Here is a 16098-nt window from a genome sequence, read left to right on the forward strand (position 1 = left end):
CTCTGAAACATCTCTGAGTTTAACTCCAGGTAAGTGCCTAGTTATCCACTGCTTGTCTATGATCCATACCTGTGTCCCATATCACTTCACTTTGACGTCCTTTGTAAGTAACATTCTATGAGGCACTCTCTGCCCTACAATCAAGTTACAGACAAATGTTCATTGGCTTGTCACTGTACAACTAAAACACTGGTGGATGTCTGCCCCTCATTGATTCCTACACCGATTCCAATGGTCTGTCTGACATTTTTTGAGCAGTAATATGAGACTTTACATCTGGGGCACCTTGTATTTACATCCTCTCCACCACAGCTGGCCCATTGGTGGGACACTTCTGTAATACTAGTTAGTTCCTGTTCCGCGGAAGCAACCCATCTTGGTTTAAGCAATCCTCTTTGGGTAGTCTTATTCCTTGTGCTTTACATCCTGCTAAGTAGTACTTGCAGCTACCACAGTTGTGCTGCCTTTATGGCAGTTATTTAGTTTTTAATATTTTCACTTAGTAATTCGTTTGTTAGCATTTTTTAGTTAAAGTTAGGATTGTATAAAGTAAATTCATTTGTCTGTAATATATCGCGGCTGTGATGACGTCACATCCGGTTTCGCCGCATCTTGTGGGAAAATACCGGTTTGGGATGAACGCAAGGGTGGGGGCCAGACATGTGCCAGTTCAGTGCAAGCAGAGTTTTCTCTCTACGCACCAGAAACACAGTGAAAGCAACGCTGTAAGTCATGAGATAATCGATATGTTGAATTAAAATGTTAACGCTGATTCTGTTAGAAGTAACGACGGTCAATAAGGTTTATGTTTTCGTTAGTTAAAGAGTCGGGATAGCTTGTGTTGAAGTGTATTTAAAGCAGTCAATGGAGTAGGTAGATTCCGACTGTATGCTGCACTTTAATGTAATGTAGTTATTGTAGTTTTACCTTTGCAAGTATTCACGATGTAAATGTGATATCTAGAAGGAAACAAACACTGTACCAATCTTGTATTGTTTTATCAACAGTTTTCACCATACGTTAATGTGAAGAGTGAACAGTAAATGGTTAATCTTACTGCGACCTTGTTTTCATTGACTACGGTTTACCTCAACATTTAACTCAGGTTTCGTTACACCCGAGCGAGAACGTTACAACAGTTGTAACAGTGGGTGCAAAGTTCCTCACACCCTCTTTGCTGACAAATGAAAACACTTTCTAGTTTGTAGTGAATGAAGCTGCTGAGGCAGGCCAAGATATGGACTTACTGGGACTGGATACCGTGGTAAAAATGAATAATTCTGTGGAGTTACTTGACATAGCTGCTGGGCTTCAAATGGCAATACATATGATACTGTTGCATACTGCTGAAATGGGGGAAAGCTTTGTTGTTGAGGGGCTGGGTATCATTGAGGCAGTGCCGGTTCAGTTAACTGCTTTTGCTTTCTCCTCCACTGTTTTTGTCCATTGCTTGACCCTCTCTGGAGTTCAGACCTGACAACGTTTTGCCCCATGGGCTGCTCAGGCCTCTTTGAACCCCACTCTCGTGGTTCCTGGTAACTCTGTTCTAGGTCCTACAGCTGAGGTGGAGTTGCCTTCCCCTCCTGTTTTTTTTAAAATTTGAAACTGAAAAGCATTGTTGATGTACAGGCATGGGCTGTTGAAGTTGCTCTTTGACCTTTGCAATTTCCTCACCAAGTGTTTTCAACCGTGACACTAGGTCTATATGAGTCCTTTCCATTTGACATTTACACACAACAGATGTTCCTCTAACTGAGCAGAGTTGACAGTGCTGGCTGACCCAGCTGGCTTCCGTTTATTCTTTTTCTCCACTTCATTTGCACGTGCAACGTTTTGCTTCTCTAATAGTACCTCATCTGAGGTTTTGGGTTCTACAAGTTATGGTAGAAAGTCCTTTTGAATACAATCACTTTGTAAACTGGTGAGTACAGTATGTAAAAACATATTCTGCACTGAGACTGGATCATCTTTCTGATCAGGCTCCCTTTCCCCTGAGGCAAACAGTACTTCCTGCTTCAGATCAGTAACACGCATTAAGAAACTTTGTGGCATCTCTGTACTGCATTGGGCTTCTGCTGTCAACTGCTTAAGCAGTTTGGTGGCCCTTTTCCCCTGACAATGTGAGCGAAGGGTCTTTCTAAGAGTAGGTAACTTCAAGTCTGTCTTACCCTCAAGATAACTGGAGCCCAGGCATAACCGCATAATCTGATCACTGCACTGATCATCTCCGCCTCTGGATAGCCTCTATTTAGGGTGCTTTCTATCTGGCAAACAAGGCTGGAAAACAATGACTGGGCCCACCAACCTGATCAGATATTTTAAAGTCTTTGCACCATGGCGGTGCTTGAGTTCACCTTGTTAGGAGCTGACCTTTGTACTGAACTGTGGGTTACTGTAATTTCTGCTGTTTCATCAGCCACAGCAGCTGTAACAAGCGCTAGTCTTCTAACTTGTTTCTAACCTGCATAAATTCAGACATGCCAAGGTCCTCCAGAATTCCCAGCTCCTCTCTTTCCTAATGGTGACTTACTAGGGAAGCGAGAGACAAACATGTTTCTTAGCTACGCTCTGTCTTTAGAGCTAAAGGAAGCGTCTGAGTTCTACTAGCTTGTCTTTAGGTAATTCACACACTTTCTAACCAATTTCTTCTTGGAGCACATCTATTTTCTTTTCCTCTTGGCAGTGGTGCGAGTTATTGTGATGACTGTAAGATCACCTGCCGCTGAGTGCCTCAAGCACTCACAGTGTCTCACTGCTCCATCGACTCTCAGCCTCACCTACCTCAGTCTACTGCCTCCCTCTGCTGCTGCTCGAGGCGATTAAGGAAAGACTGGGTGCGGTATGGATGAGCTCAATCTGGCAAGGAGATGGTCCATCTGCACACCCAATCTCGGAAGGGCCTCCAAAATTTTGTACACCTGAAAAAGGGATATGGCAAACAAAACATAGGTATGTTATATTCATGCATTGGTCACTTTATAGAATGAGTATGGCGTGTACTACCCCTCCTCGGCATTCTCACAAGCCTGAGCAATCAATCGTGTACTGAAGATTGAATGCGAGCCCTTACAAATCAATGGCAGATTGAGTGCTCAATACTGCGAAAGAATACCTTATTTTGTCGTGGTTTCTCGTGCCCCACAAATGACCAGGAGACGCAGAAGATTCTTCAAGAAAGGTTAAACTTTAATTTGCAAATCAAAGCTGAGACAGCCATTGAGCTAGTCGCTGATTGCCCACCGATCCTTGGACACAGCATTTTTTATAGCAATCTCCTGGTTTAGTTGTATTAGCATATGCAATGGGTCTATAGTTGTGTATCACACGTACATCCGCCACTATTGTTTCTACCCATTGACTTAATCACGTTCTAATCTACATCTCTTAGCTACCTCTCATTAACACACCATTGTCTTCTACATTCTTAAGCTTTCATTCTCCTACTAAATTGGGTACATGCATAGCAAATAGTAAGTTTCAAAACTGACTACATAGTTTTGGTTACACAGCAAACAATTTCAACTTTTATACTCCAATATATCCCCCCTTTGAGACCCAGAGGGTCTCACACAGAGAAAAGACTAAGAGTCTGCGCACAAAAGCCCCAATAAACTCAAGCACTTATTCCCAAATCTCGGGTTAAACTATAATTTTCTGCGCCAAGACCTCAAAGTATTCTCTCCCTGTTACCCTGGGCCGCTGAGCCAAAAACCTGTCCCTCTGCACCTGAGACAGGGAAGAAGACTCAGAAGCCCTTACAATCTACTCCCACACTGTCGTTTTGCTCTTGTTCATCCTGCAGGTGTTGTAGGCTGTAACGATACATTTTCGGTGTTTCTTTCTCCACTAAGCTTGCTTCAGTAATTGTCACGAGCATCGGAAACTGTTTGGTTGCAGCACGCACTACAAGAGATTTGAGACAAGGAAGAAAACAGCACAGCACAAGCACACAGCTCAACAATATAATACTGACAGTTATTGCTACTTTAGTCATCCATGCTCCCCATCCTCCGAGTCTACTTTCTAACCCTGTCCGAACCCTGCATTCTGTGTGCATACCTCGCACTGTGACAAGACAAAGTCCACAGAAGCTTGTAAATAAGGTGACCAAAAACCATCCTTCTTTATTTGCTTTATCACTTCCCCCCTTGCACAATGGTCAATCCCATGCGCTTCTGAAATCAGAATCGTCAGTAGAGGGGTGGGCGCTACCAACAAACCGTCTTCCATGCTCCACAAGCCTTCCGGGTTCTGCTTGGCCCCCCTTCGTCTCCACATTGTCTGTTCTGCCAAAGTTGCCTTACCTTGTATTTCAATTAGGTCCTCCACGTCAGGTTCTGGAGTTAGGCTTACCTGGGGGGCAATGACAGCTGATGTACACCCAGACGCTTTTCTGGCTGCCTCGTCTGCAGCTTGATTTCCCTTTGTTATGACATCATTTCCCTTTTTATGTGCCTGGCATTTTACTATAGCTAATGCTTTAGGTTTCATTATGGCTTTTATTAAGTCTAGAATTTGCTGACAATGTTGTATGGGATCTCCCTTACTTTTTTAAAAACCTCTCTGCTTCCACACTGCCCCGAACAAATGGCATACTCCATGAGCATATGCCGAATCAGTATAGATATCTACTTTCTCACCTTCCATCATTTCACACGCAGCTGTCAGGGCTTTGATTTCTGCTAGTTGGTCGGAACACGGTTGGGGACAGGACTCCATCCTAATAATCTTATAGCTCGACTGATCCTGCTGCACCACTGAGAATCCTGCGTGATTTCCATCATAATCCCTATAACAAGAGCCATCTACGAACAGAACCTTTTTATCTGCATCCTCTAGTGGTTCTGACCGTAAATCTGCTCTCAATTTGGCAAATGCCATCGTCTTCCCTACACAATTATGGGGTTCTCCTTCATAGCCCAAAGGGACAAAATCGGCTATATTACTGGTAGTGCATCGCTGTATAGTTACGTCTGGAAATGTCAATAGCATCTGATACGCTGCTATCCTGGCTGGCGTCAGCACAAATTTCCCTCTTTCCAGCAATTCTGTTACTTTGTGGTGTGTGTACAGAGTCACAGGATAGCCCAGGGTTACAGATTATGCCTTTCCATATGCATAGTACAGCGCCGCCAATCCCTGATAACAGGGTGGGTACCCCTGAGCCACCTCATCTAGTCTCGTACTGTACTATGCTATTGGCTGCTTTGCTTTTCCTGTGCCTGTCTCCTGTGTTAGAACCGCTGTGACGTAACCCTCCTGTCGGTTGGATACATACAAATGAAAAACCTTCTCATAGTCAGGCAAAGCTAATGCTGGTGCTGACTGCAATTCCTGCTTAATAGTATTGAAAGCTATCTCCGCCTCTCCATTCCACTGTAAGCTGTTCTTCAAATTGGTATGTCCTGCTTCTTTCATTATCTTTCTCAAAGGTGCCACAATCTCAGCATATTCTCCTATCCAATCTGAGCTGTACCCTGCCATTCCCAAAAACGTCATCATCTGCCCTACAGTCTGGGGTTTTGGGGCCTTAGTTATTGCCTCAATCTGATCTGGTGCTATCGCCTTCACTCCCTTGGATATTACCCTGCCTAAGTATTCCACTTTATGTCCTCCGTGCACCAGCTTCTCTAACAGAGTTACAGAGTCCTGCTCACACTGTTCCTTACTGTGGGAGCAAATCAACAGGTCATCCACATACTGTAACAATGTACTTTCCAATGGTACGCCCTCTAGGTCTGCCTTCAATACCTGATTAAAAATGTGTGGTGAATGTTTAAATCCTTGCGGCATTCTGGTATAGGTATACTGAGCACCTCTGTAAGTAAATGCAAACAGATACTGACGCTGATCGGCTAGAGGAATGCTGAAGAAAGCCGAACACAAATCAATCACTGAAAAGTAACTTGCTTCTGGTGGAACATTAGTCAAAAGCGTGTGTGGGTTGGGGACTACCGCTGGCCAGTCCTCTACCACATCATTTACTGCTCGCAAATCATGCACCAATCTCCACTTAGATTTATCTGCTTTTAAGACCGGCAACAACGGGGTATTGCATGGACTGTTTGTTCTTTTAAGCACTCCTATTTCAAGCAACCCCTGCACTGTCGATGCTATTCCCTCTTCTGCTTCTGGTCTTAGAGGGAATTGTGGTCTCCTGGGTGGAATTGCTCCTGTTTTCAGCCTTATTTCCACTGGACTAGCTGTTTTTATTTTCCCTACGTCCGTGTCATGCTGTGACCACTGAATAGACGGCAACTCATCTAACCTTTTATCTTTCTGCTGGCCTCTTTCCTTTCCCAGCAAGGGCAGGTGTGGTTGGGGAGTTATTTCGACCTCTCTCACTGTCCCTACCATATCTACACTTACCATTATTTTAATGCAATTGTTGTCTTCTGATATCCACACCTCTGGCGTGATTTTCCTCCACACTGTTACGGTTTCAGCACTCTTAACTAAGGGTCCTAAGTCTTTAGACTGATATCCCTTGTTTACCAACAATGTTACGTGGGGCGCAGCCTCCGGTATCCTGTACCATTTTTCTAAAAAGGTGTTCCACTTAACTTGTAAAGCTGCCCCTTGCTTTCCAATTATCACAGCCTCCCCTTCCAGGTGCCATCTCTCCTCTAACTCCCTGTTCTGAGTCTCGTCAAAAATCACTGTACAATGTAGCTCAGATTTGGGCATTACAGCCCTGGGTAATATAGCCTGCACACCCTTTTTCCATTTTTCCCAGGTTTCCTGAATCTGATCTGCGATGTCTCCTATCCAAAAGACAGTAGCCTTCTTGTCTTCTCGCACTATCAATTGAGCCCCTACTCTTTCCACACTCAGCCCATTTCTGGTGCATTCTAATTTTAATTTCAGTTTCAATAAGGCATCTCTGCCTAACAAATTAATCGGAGTTCCTTTAAATACTAGCATCGGCAAAACAATTCCTTTATTTCCCATTCTCAACCGCACTGGAGCCGAGCCGTGCACTGTGTCAACTGTGTTTTCCCCGAGAACCCTACCGTCTTAATAAACTTTCCTGACATGGGAAGGTGAAGGGCATACTGTGGCTGTACGCAAGTGTACGTGGCTCCAGTATCTATCATCATTGGTGTCAGTTGCCCTTCTAACATAACCTGAACAATGGGTTCCTCACCTGCCTCCCTTGTTATCATTGGGTAATGTCCCTTCCCACTCAAGTTCTCGGGGCACCCCTAATACCTCGCATAGGGGTTCACAGGTCTGCTTGGGCCTGTGGGGGCTGGTCCTTGGCTAAACTTTAGTTCCCTTCTTATTGGTTCCTGCTGGTGTGTGACAGGCCATGGTGTAAACGGACAATCTCTTCTCATGTGACCTGGCTGATTACATCCCCAGCACAATCTCTCTACCTCTCTTTCCCCGTTTCCTCACTGGTCCCCTCTGCCCATAGCTCCTCTGTCCCCCTCCTTGGGACTTCCAGTCCTGTCTGGGCTGTTTGAATTTAGTCTGTTCCTGATAGGGCATTTGTGGGAATGTTCCTCCAAAGACGATTATTGGCATGGGGTTTTCCAGCCCTTGTCTTACAGTATGATCGGTTCCTCCATATAGCAGTGCTTTGTCCAGTTCGATGGCTGTACTCGAACCGGTGGTTGCTGGCAGCATCTTTTTGTTTTTCTCTTTTTCCTTCTTTTTGAGTTCTTCGAGCTGCATTTGTATTAACTTTCTTTGCACCTCTTCCTGCTGCTCAGCCAACCTTCGTTTGTCTTTCCGGTATTTCTCAACCGCATGGACTACGTGGTCTCTAAATTCTTGTGGGCTCATTGACGTCAGCCCAACCACTTCCTCCAGTTTGGATTTTACTTGTGGAGGCATTGCATCCAAAATGCTATGTCGGAACAGTGAGGTCATAAATAAGCTATTCTCCACCTCTTGCTCAGTCTCCAGTCTCCACCTTTTCAACTGGATTTCTACGTAGGCTGCTGGGTTTTCAGTGTCTCCCAATGGATCCCCTTTTAAGGCTTTGGGGTCCACTTTGGGTGGATAAAGCTTTCTGAGGGCCTGCCATACCCTCTGCCTCACTCTGTCAAACCCGTCTCCATCAGTTCTTGGGTTGTTCGAGTTTACTATGCCAGCCATTTCCATTAGTTCGTTAAATTTGGAGGTTCCCATCAACCTTATCAATAGTGCCTTCAAATCTCCCATAGTCAATAATCGTCCCGCCGTTTCTTCTTCAAAGGCTCTAATCCATTCCCCTGCTCCTTCATGTAGATTGGGCAGAGTGTTTTTCAGCCCTTCTAGGTCCTGGGATCCCCAAGGGATATACTGCACTTGTCCTGATCCTTTAACTAACAACGGCATCATTCTTCCTCCTCCTTCCCACCTGCCCTGGCTCTCCTCCTCGCCTGACTCCCCATCTGTCTCAGGGTATGTCTTTACTGCCTCCCACACAAATGTCTCTGGGGTCCTCTTCTTCCCTCGGTCTCCATGTGGAGTCCTTCCTTTCTGTCTTGATTCAATACTTGGTTGGCCCCTGGAGTATTTTTCGCATCTCCTCTGGCAATCCCCTCTCAGTGACTTATCTGGCTCTCTCTCTACTTCTGCAAGTCGCTCCCCGACCGCCTCCTTCTGCTCTTCTAGGCTTCTGCCTCCTACCTCTTCCCCACAAGTTCTCGCATCCTCTCTCTCTCCACTTAACTCTTGCTCCTCCAATGAGTCACCTTCTCTTTCTTCCTGTCCGTGTCTGTACACCTGTGGCAGGGACTCCTCATGATCCTTACTCGTGCTTGATTCCCTTCTCTCTTGTGTTTCTCCAAGCCTCTCATCTCCTATCTTTTTTCCACTTCTTCTTGAATGCCTCATCTCTTCCTGCCCTGATGAGCCACTTTCTTTTCTAGTCTGTTTATTTCTATGGTATAACCGATACTCCTCATACTCCTTTTCCTCTCTCAAGTATTTCATCCGTTCAATCCCTTCTTCCATTTCTCTCTTTACCTGTTCCATCTTTATCCTTTCTGCCTGTATCTCCTTCCATATCGCCGCTTTTTCCTTCTTGTATTGTTTTTTTTTCCTCCTCATTATCCCAAACTTGTACTTCTCCCTGCATGTTTACTGTTCCCGTCAGCAGGGGGCACTGCTTAGGGGTTCCTTCCTTATTATAGGGAGGGGGCTTTTCTGTTTCTTTCACATCCAGGTACGGAGCTGAAGCCAGCCTCTCACTGTACCTTCCTCTCTCTCTAACAGGCTGTTTCTCCAGCACCTTAGTGTCTTCCTCGCTTGTAATCAATATTCTACCTGTCCTCCTCAGCCTTTCTCCCTCCATTCTGAAGAGTTTTAGCACTTCCATTTCTCATTCTCTTTTTTGCCCTCCTTTCTTAGATTTATCTTTTGGTTTGTAATTTTTAATTAGTCCCTCCATTTCTTCGCACAAACTTACATCAAATGTTCCTTCTCTTGGCCACTTTGTGACCAGGTTTTTGGTTCTCTTTTCCCATTTTTCTGTAGTTTTTGTGATCTCATATTTATTTATCGGGAATTTTTTGCTCAGAATCTCTACTGCCGTTCCTTTACCTGTCATGTTATTCTCTCTTTTTAAGGTATTTCAGAGATTCACAGTTTGTTTACTGGATAATATTTACTCTAATTCTATGCCTAGTCTATCGTCTATCTACCAGCACTTTAAACTATATATTGGACTGTCCTTGTTTCCTATTCTGTTCTGCCCGTACAGACCTCTATTCAGAGCGGTACCCACAGAAATTGCTCTTTGCACCTTGTCTATTCAGACCCTTATCTCTTAAGGCGGTATCCACGAGGATTTTCTCTATTTTCCTTTCCCTGCCCGTTCAGACCTTCGTTTCATACGAAGCGGTATCCCCGGGGATTTTCTCTATTTTCCCTTTCCCTGCCCGTTCAGACCTTCATTTCATACGAAGCGGTATCCACAGGGATTTACCAACACCACCTGGAATTTTTCTTAACTTAACTTCTTATTAACTTATTTGTACTTAACCTCACTGCAGTGTTCTTGATCAATCCTCTGAGCCTCCTGTTAACCCCCAATTCTGCCAGATTCTTTGGACCGGAGAGACCCTTCGGCAGTGGTTCCACACTTCTGAGACTCCAAGACCTCCCCAAAGCCAACAGAATTCTTAGTCCAAATTGTCGCAAAAAGCGCTTACCTTTTGTTTGGGTGCACCCTTAATTCTGTTAGCCTTGTGGGGGTCCCTAGAGGACTGGGAAGCGTCCCCAATCTGCCATTTCCTTTCCGTGGGTCTCTTTCCGGTCCTGCCGTGGTCGCCAATTTTGTCGTGGTTTCTTGTGCCCCACAAACGACCAGGAGACGCAGAAGATTCTTCAAGAAGGGTTAAACTTTAATTTGCAAATCAAAGCTGAGACAGTCATTGAGCTAGTCGCTGATTGCCCACCGATCCTTGGACACAGCATTTTTTATAGCAATCTCCTGGTCCAGTTGCATTAGCATATGCAATCGGTCTATAGTTGCGTATCACACGTACATCCGCCACTATTGTTTCTACCCATTGACTTAATCACGTTCTAATCTACATCTCTTAGCTACCTCTCATTAACACACCATTGTCTTCTACATTCTTAAGATTTCATTCTCCTACTAAATTGGGTACATGCATAGCAAATAGCAAGTTTCAAAGCTGACAACATAGTTTTGGTTACACAGCAAACAATTTCAACTTTTATACTCCAATAACATCCAGATTCTCAGAATTTTCAACACATTTCCATGTTCTTCAAGTAGTATCACTTTTCTCAACATGAAATGCTATTCACATGAAATAAATTATTTAACCCTTTAAAAAATTATTTGAACAATTATTTATAACTAAATAGAACAGATTTCAACCTGGCCACATATACAATTAATCGCTGCCGACCAAATCATAGGTGATGTAAATCTATTCAACTATCACACACAGACAAGGAAGTGAAAACAAATATTATTCTACAATATTGTATAAGTGTTGGCCACTCTAACTTTAATATACTAGTTGAGAATTGGGTAGATTCTGGGACACATTTATTGCAATCATCTAAGAAGAAAGTTTTAGGTCAACAATTGTATTTCAGACTTACCTTTATTTCTAGGCAATAAACTCCTGTGCTACAATTTTCAAATGGTTTTGCAAATAACTTCAGCTTCAATACCTAATCACTTCATTCTACCAACAATTAGTTTACCAAAATAGAAAACGTATCAAATTTTAACAGCTCATCTTAATGTGAGATCTGAACCCAAGAAGGATCCCTCAAATCTAATATAACACTGGATTCAATCTGAAATTGTACATCAATGTTTCTTTTACTGAAGCAGTTGAGATGAATGGAAATGTACAAATAGTACATCTGGGTAAGGTCCAACAAAACCCAAGGCAGACACATTGATTTCCTTGACATTGCTGCAATAAATTTTCTCTCATCTCAAAGAATGCGAATTAGAATCGGAATCAGATTTAATATCACCAGCATATGTTGTGAAATGTGTTATTATGCAGCAGCAGCTTATTATAATACATAACAAAAACTGTAAATTACAGTAAGTATATATATTGAAACATTAAGTAGTGCAAAAAGAGAAAAAAAGTAGTAAGTAGTGTTCATGGGTTCAATGTCCATTCGAAAATCTAATACTGGGGGGAAGATGCTATTTCAGACTTCAAGGCTCCTGTATCTCCTCCCTGATGGTAGCAATGAGAAGAGGGATGTCCTGCGGTGATGGGGTTCCTTAATTATAGATGCTGCCTTTCTGCCTTTGGAGATGTCCTGGATGCTGGGGAGGCTAAAGCCCACGATGGAACTGAGTTTACAATTTCCTGTAGCTTATTTTGATCCTTTGCAGTAGCCCCCCCCCCCCCCAATACCAAAACGGTGATGCAGCTAGTTGGAATACTCTCCACAGAACATCTATAGATATTTTTGAGTGTTTTTGGTGAAATACCAAGCTTCTCAAACTCCTAATGAAATATAGCCACTGCTGTGCCTTCTTTGTAATTGCATCAATATGTTCAACCCAGGATGGATCTTCAGAGATGTTGACAACCAAAAACTTGAAATTGCTCAGCCTTTCCACTTCTGATCCCTCAATGAGGACTGGTGTGTGTTCCCTTATTTTACGCTTCCTGAAGTCCACAATGAATTTTTTGTTTTTACTGACACTGAGTTGCTGCAACACCATTCAACCAGCAGATCTCCCTCTCTTCTGTACACCTTCTTGTCACCATCTGAAACTCTGCCAATTGTGTTGTCAGCAAATTTATAGATAGGCACACAGTCACGGGTGCAGAGAGTAGGGCTAAGCGCACATCCTTGAGGTTTAGATTATCAGCAAGGCGGAGATGCTATTTCCGATCTGCACAAACTGTGGTGTTCTGCTGAGGAAATCGAGGATCCAGTTGCAGAGAGGTACAGAGGCCAAGTTTGGAGCTTTTTGAACAGAACTGTAAGAATGATTGTGATAAATGCTGAGCTGTGATCTCTAACCAGCAGCCTGATGTAAGTATTATTGTACAGATGATCCAAGGTCGTGTGAAGAGCCGAGATTACATCCTCCATAGATCTTTTGTGGCAATAGGCAAATTGCAGTGGATCTAGGTCCTTGCTCAGACAGGAGTTAATCCTAGCCATAATCAACCTTTCAAAGCACTTCATCACCGTAGATGCCAAGTGCTACTGGATGATGGTTGTTATAGCATTTCATCCTGCTCTTCTTGGGCTTACAATGCCTACAAAATCTATTCACCACCCTAAAAAGTTTTCATGTTTTATTGTCTTACAACATGGAATCACAGTGGATTTAATTTTACTTTTTTTTGACACTTTCATGTCAAAGTGAAAACAGATCTCTACAAAGTGATCTAAATTAATTACAAATATAAAACACAAAATATTGATTGCATAAGTATTCACCCCCATTAATATGACACACCAAATCATCACTGATGCAGCTAATTAGTTTTAGAAGTTATATAATTAGTTAAGGTGTCCTAGCTGTATATAAACCTGTTTGCACAATCCTGAAGTCGTACCCTCTTGTCCTAGAATCCCTTACCATGGGAAACAACTTTTGTCAAATCTAATCTGTTCAGGCCTTTTAACATTCAGAATGTTTCTATGAGATCCCCCCCTCATTCTCCTGAACACCAGGGAATACAGCCCAGGAGCTGACAAGACATTTTTCATACGGTAACCCTCTCATTCCTGGAATCATTCTCATGAATCTTCTCTGAAATGTCAGTATATCCTTTCTAAAATAAGAAGCCCAAAACTGCACACAGTATTCCAAGTATGCTCTCATGAGTGCCTTATGGAGCCTCAACATCACATTCCTGCTGTTATATTCTATACCTGTAGAAATGAATACCAACATTGCATTTGCTTTCCTCAACACCAACTCAACTTGGAAGCAAACCGCTAGGGTATCCTGCAGAAGGATTCCCAAGTCCCTTTGCATCTCTGCATTTTGAATTCTCTCCCCATCTAAATAATAGTCTGCCCATTTATTTCTTCCACCTAAGTGCATGACCATACAGCATTGTATTTCATTCACCACTTCTTTGCCCATTCCCTTAAACTGTCTAAGTCTCTCTGCAGGCTCTCTGTTTCCTCAACACTACCAGCTCCTCCACCTATCTTTGTATCATCAGCAAATCTAGCCACAAATCCATTTGAGGATGTGAGCAGAGGTGACAACATGTTACATTTTCTTCCTTTAAGACATGAAAGAGGATGTTGGTTTTTACTGATCTTTTTACATTTGTATGCAATAAATAGCAGTACACAAACATGGTATGAAATATATGAAGCACAATTAGTTTTATTCAAAAAACTGATAAAGCTATGGTCTGAGACAATTTAACAATAAACTTGTATTCCAATTTAGCAGAGAGATATTTTGTGACTAATTTCACATTAACTTATTTGAGTATCAGTTTTTACTTTCATAGTTTTCCAAAGTAAGAATTTTCCAAGTTTAAAGTAATTAATACTTAGCACGTGTGGCAAAGCATTTACATAGAACGATGTCACAAATTGTTTTGCTGCACTAATTATTTGATTACAGTATTTTTGAGTACAGGTCACGTGAGGACCAAATGCTTGACTGAAGCAGTTTTGAAAGGAGTATTAAAAGAAGTTGTAGGAACATCTCCTGACAGAATTTAAGAGCTTTGGGACAAAACTGCTCGTGATGGATTTAGAGAAACTGGGTCAAGAAAAACTACATCTAGTAAAACTAGAGAGAGAGAATGAGAAGGATTGCAAAACAAGGACAAACATTTTAAAATTGTGTCTTGATGTACTTGAAACCAAAGTTGTAATGTTCTTGTTCGGGTGTAACGGAACCCGAGTTAAACGTCGAGATAAACCGTTGTCAATGAAGACAGAATCACAATAAGATTAACCGTTTACTGTTCACTCTTCCACATTAACGTATGGTGAAACTGTTGATAAAACAATACAAGATTGGTACAATATTTGTTTCCTTCTGGATATCACATTTACATCGTGAATACTTGCAAAGGTAAAACTACAACAAATACATTAAAGTGCAGCATACAGTCAGAATCTACCTACTCCATTGACTGCTTTAAATATACTTCAACACACACTATCCGCAACTCTTTAACTAACGAAAACATAAACCTTATCGACCGTCGTTACTTTTAACAGAATCAGCGTTAACATTTTAATTCAACATATCGATTATCTCATGACTTACAGCGTTGCTTTCATTGTGTTTCTGGTGCGTAGAAAGAAAACTGCTTGCGCTGAACTGGCACATGTCCGGCCCCCACCCTTGCGGTTATCCCAAACCGGTATTTTCCCACAAGACGCGGCGAAACCGGATGTGACGTCATCGCATGCCACGATATATTACAGACAAATGAATTTACTTAAACAATCCTAACTTTAACTAAAAAATGCTTACACACGAATTACTAAGCCGAAAATATTATAAATTAAATAACTGCCATAAAGGCAGCACAAAAGTATATAGATAAATTTTGGAAAAATATGTGAACAGGACATGAATTTAGAAAATCAGGAAAAGTTTTGGATTATCTTGGGCTCATGGAGAAAAAAAGCAGAAAAAGTGAACAGGAGATCAATAAAATAGTTAAACCATGATAAGCATTTCAACAGCCTATGTAATGCAGGTACAATCAGATGGCATCATGTAAGTTAAGTAAGTATTCTTAATGACAAAGATAGGCATTATGTTGAAAGATCATTAAGCTGATGAATTGTCTGGTTCATCCTTAAATGATTGTCAGGGAGAAGAATGGTAGTGATGAATAAGGAACAGAGTTTATTAAGAAGGTGAGGGAAACCACGGAGAAATGGTAGTGAGATAGAACTGTGTGGTTGTCAGTATACTTGTGGAACTTAATTTGTTTATGGGATGATGTCCATGAGGGGGTAAAGCATATGTGAAAATTTGGAAGAGGCTTGAGATTAATGGTGCATGAGTGGGAAGAGGAACCACCTATAATTATATAGTCAGCATTCTTCATATCCTTGTAACGAGAACTATTTTAAACCTGTATTACCAATATTCTTTCACCCATAATGTATATTCAGACATTTAACAATAGAATAAGTTGATTTTCTTGGATAATCTTTGTTCATTATTAGGAGACGCAGTAGCTAGGGCTTTCATTAACTGCATGAAAACTGTGTTTAAAATGATATATCAAGACTGAAAAATTGAAGAAATCAAAACCAAGGAATGAACATTTTAAAGAACTGAAAGTCTGAAACCAATTCTTTCAAACAGTTTATTAAAGGAAAGGTGAAGCATCAGCTTTAAAATGTACAAAAAGAAATTTTATACTGAAAATGTACAATTTACAGTATTACTAATAAAACCAATCAAGGCAACACTCAAAATATAAAACTTATTAATTTTAAACTCAATTTCAAGCCCAGCAAGGAGGTACCCAGACATGAAACCATCGTTTCAAATTCTGCTACAATACTGCTGAAGAATTCAGATTTAAATAGTTGGCTGCACAGCCTAAGTTGATGCAGAGATGGTTATAACCATGCAGTACCTATTATCACATCTCAGTCCACAGAACTATTTCGAGATCATTGCCA

At 41.9% G+C, this 16098-nt stretch overlaps 1 long non-coding RNA gene across 1 annotated transcript in view; it reads right to left on the bottom strand.

The window, feature by feature from the left end:
• Positions 1-14782, bottom strand: part of LOC140725400 (uncharacterized) — a 28514-nt gene extending 13732 nt beyond the window's left edge. The window contains exon 1 of the long non-coding RNA XR_012098339.1: positions 14717-14782. This is a non-coding gene — a long non-coding RNA (uncharacterized lncRNA). The remainder of the gene's footprint in view (positions 1-14716) is intronic.
• Positions 14783-16098: the final 1316 nt, after the last annotated feature.

This window comes from Hemitrygon akajei, chromosome 3 (assembly GCF_048418815.1).
Source record: "Hemitrygon akajei chromosome 3, sHemAka1.3, whole genome shotgun sequence".
NCBI classification, from domain to species: Eukaryota; Metazoa; Chordata; class Chondrichthyes; order Myliobatiformes; family Dasyatidae; genus Hemitrygon; species Hemitrygon akajei.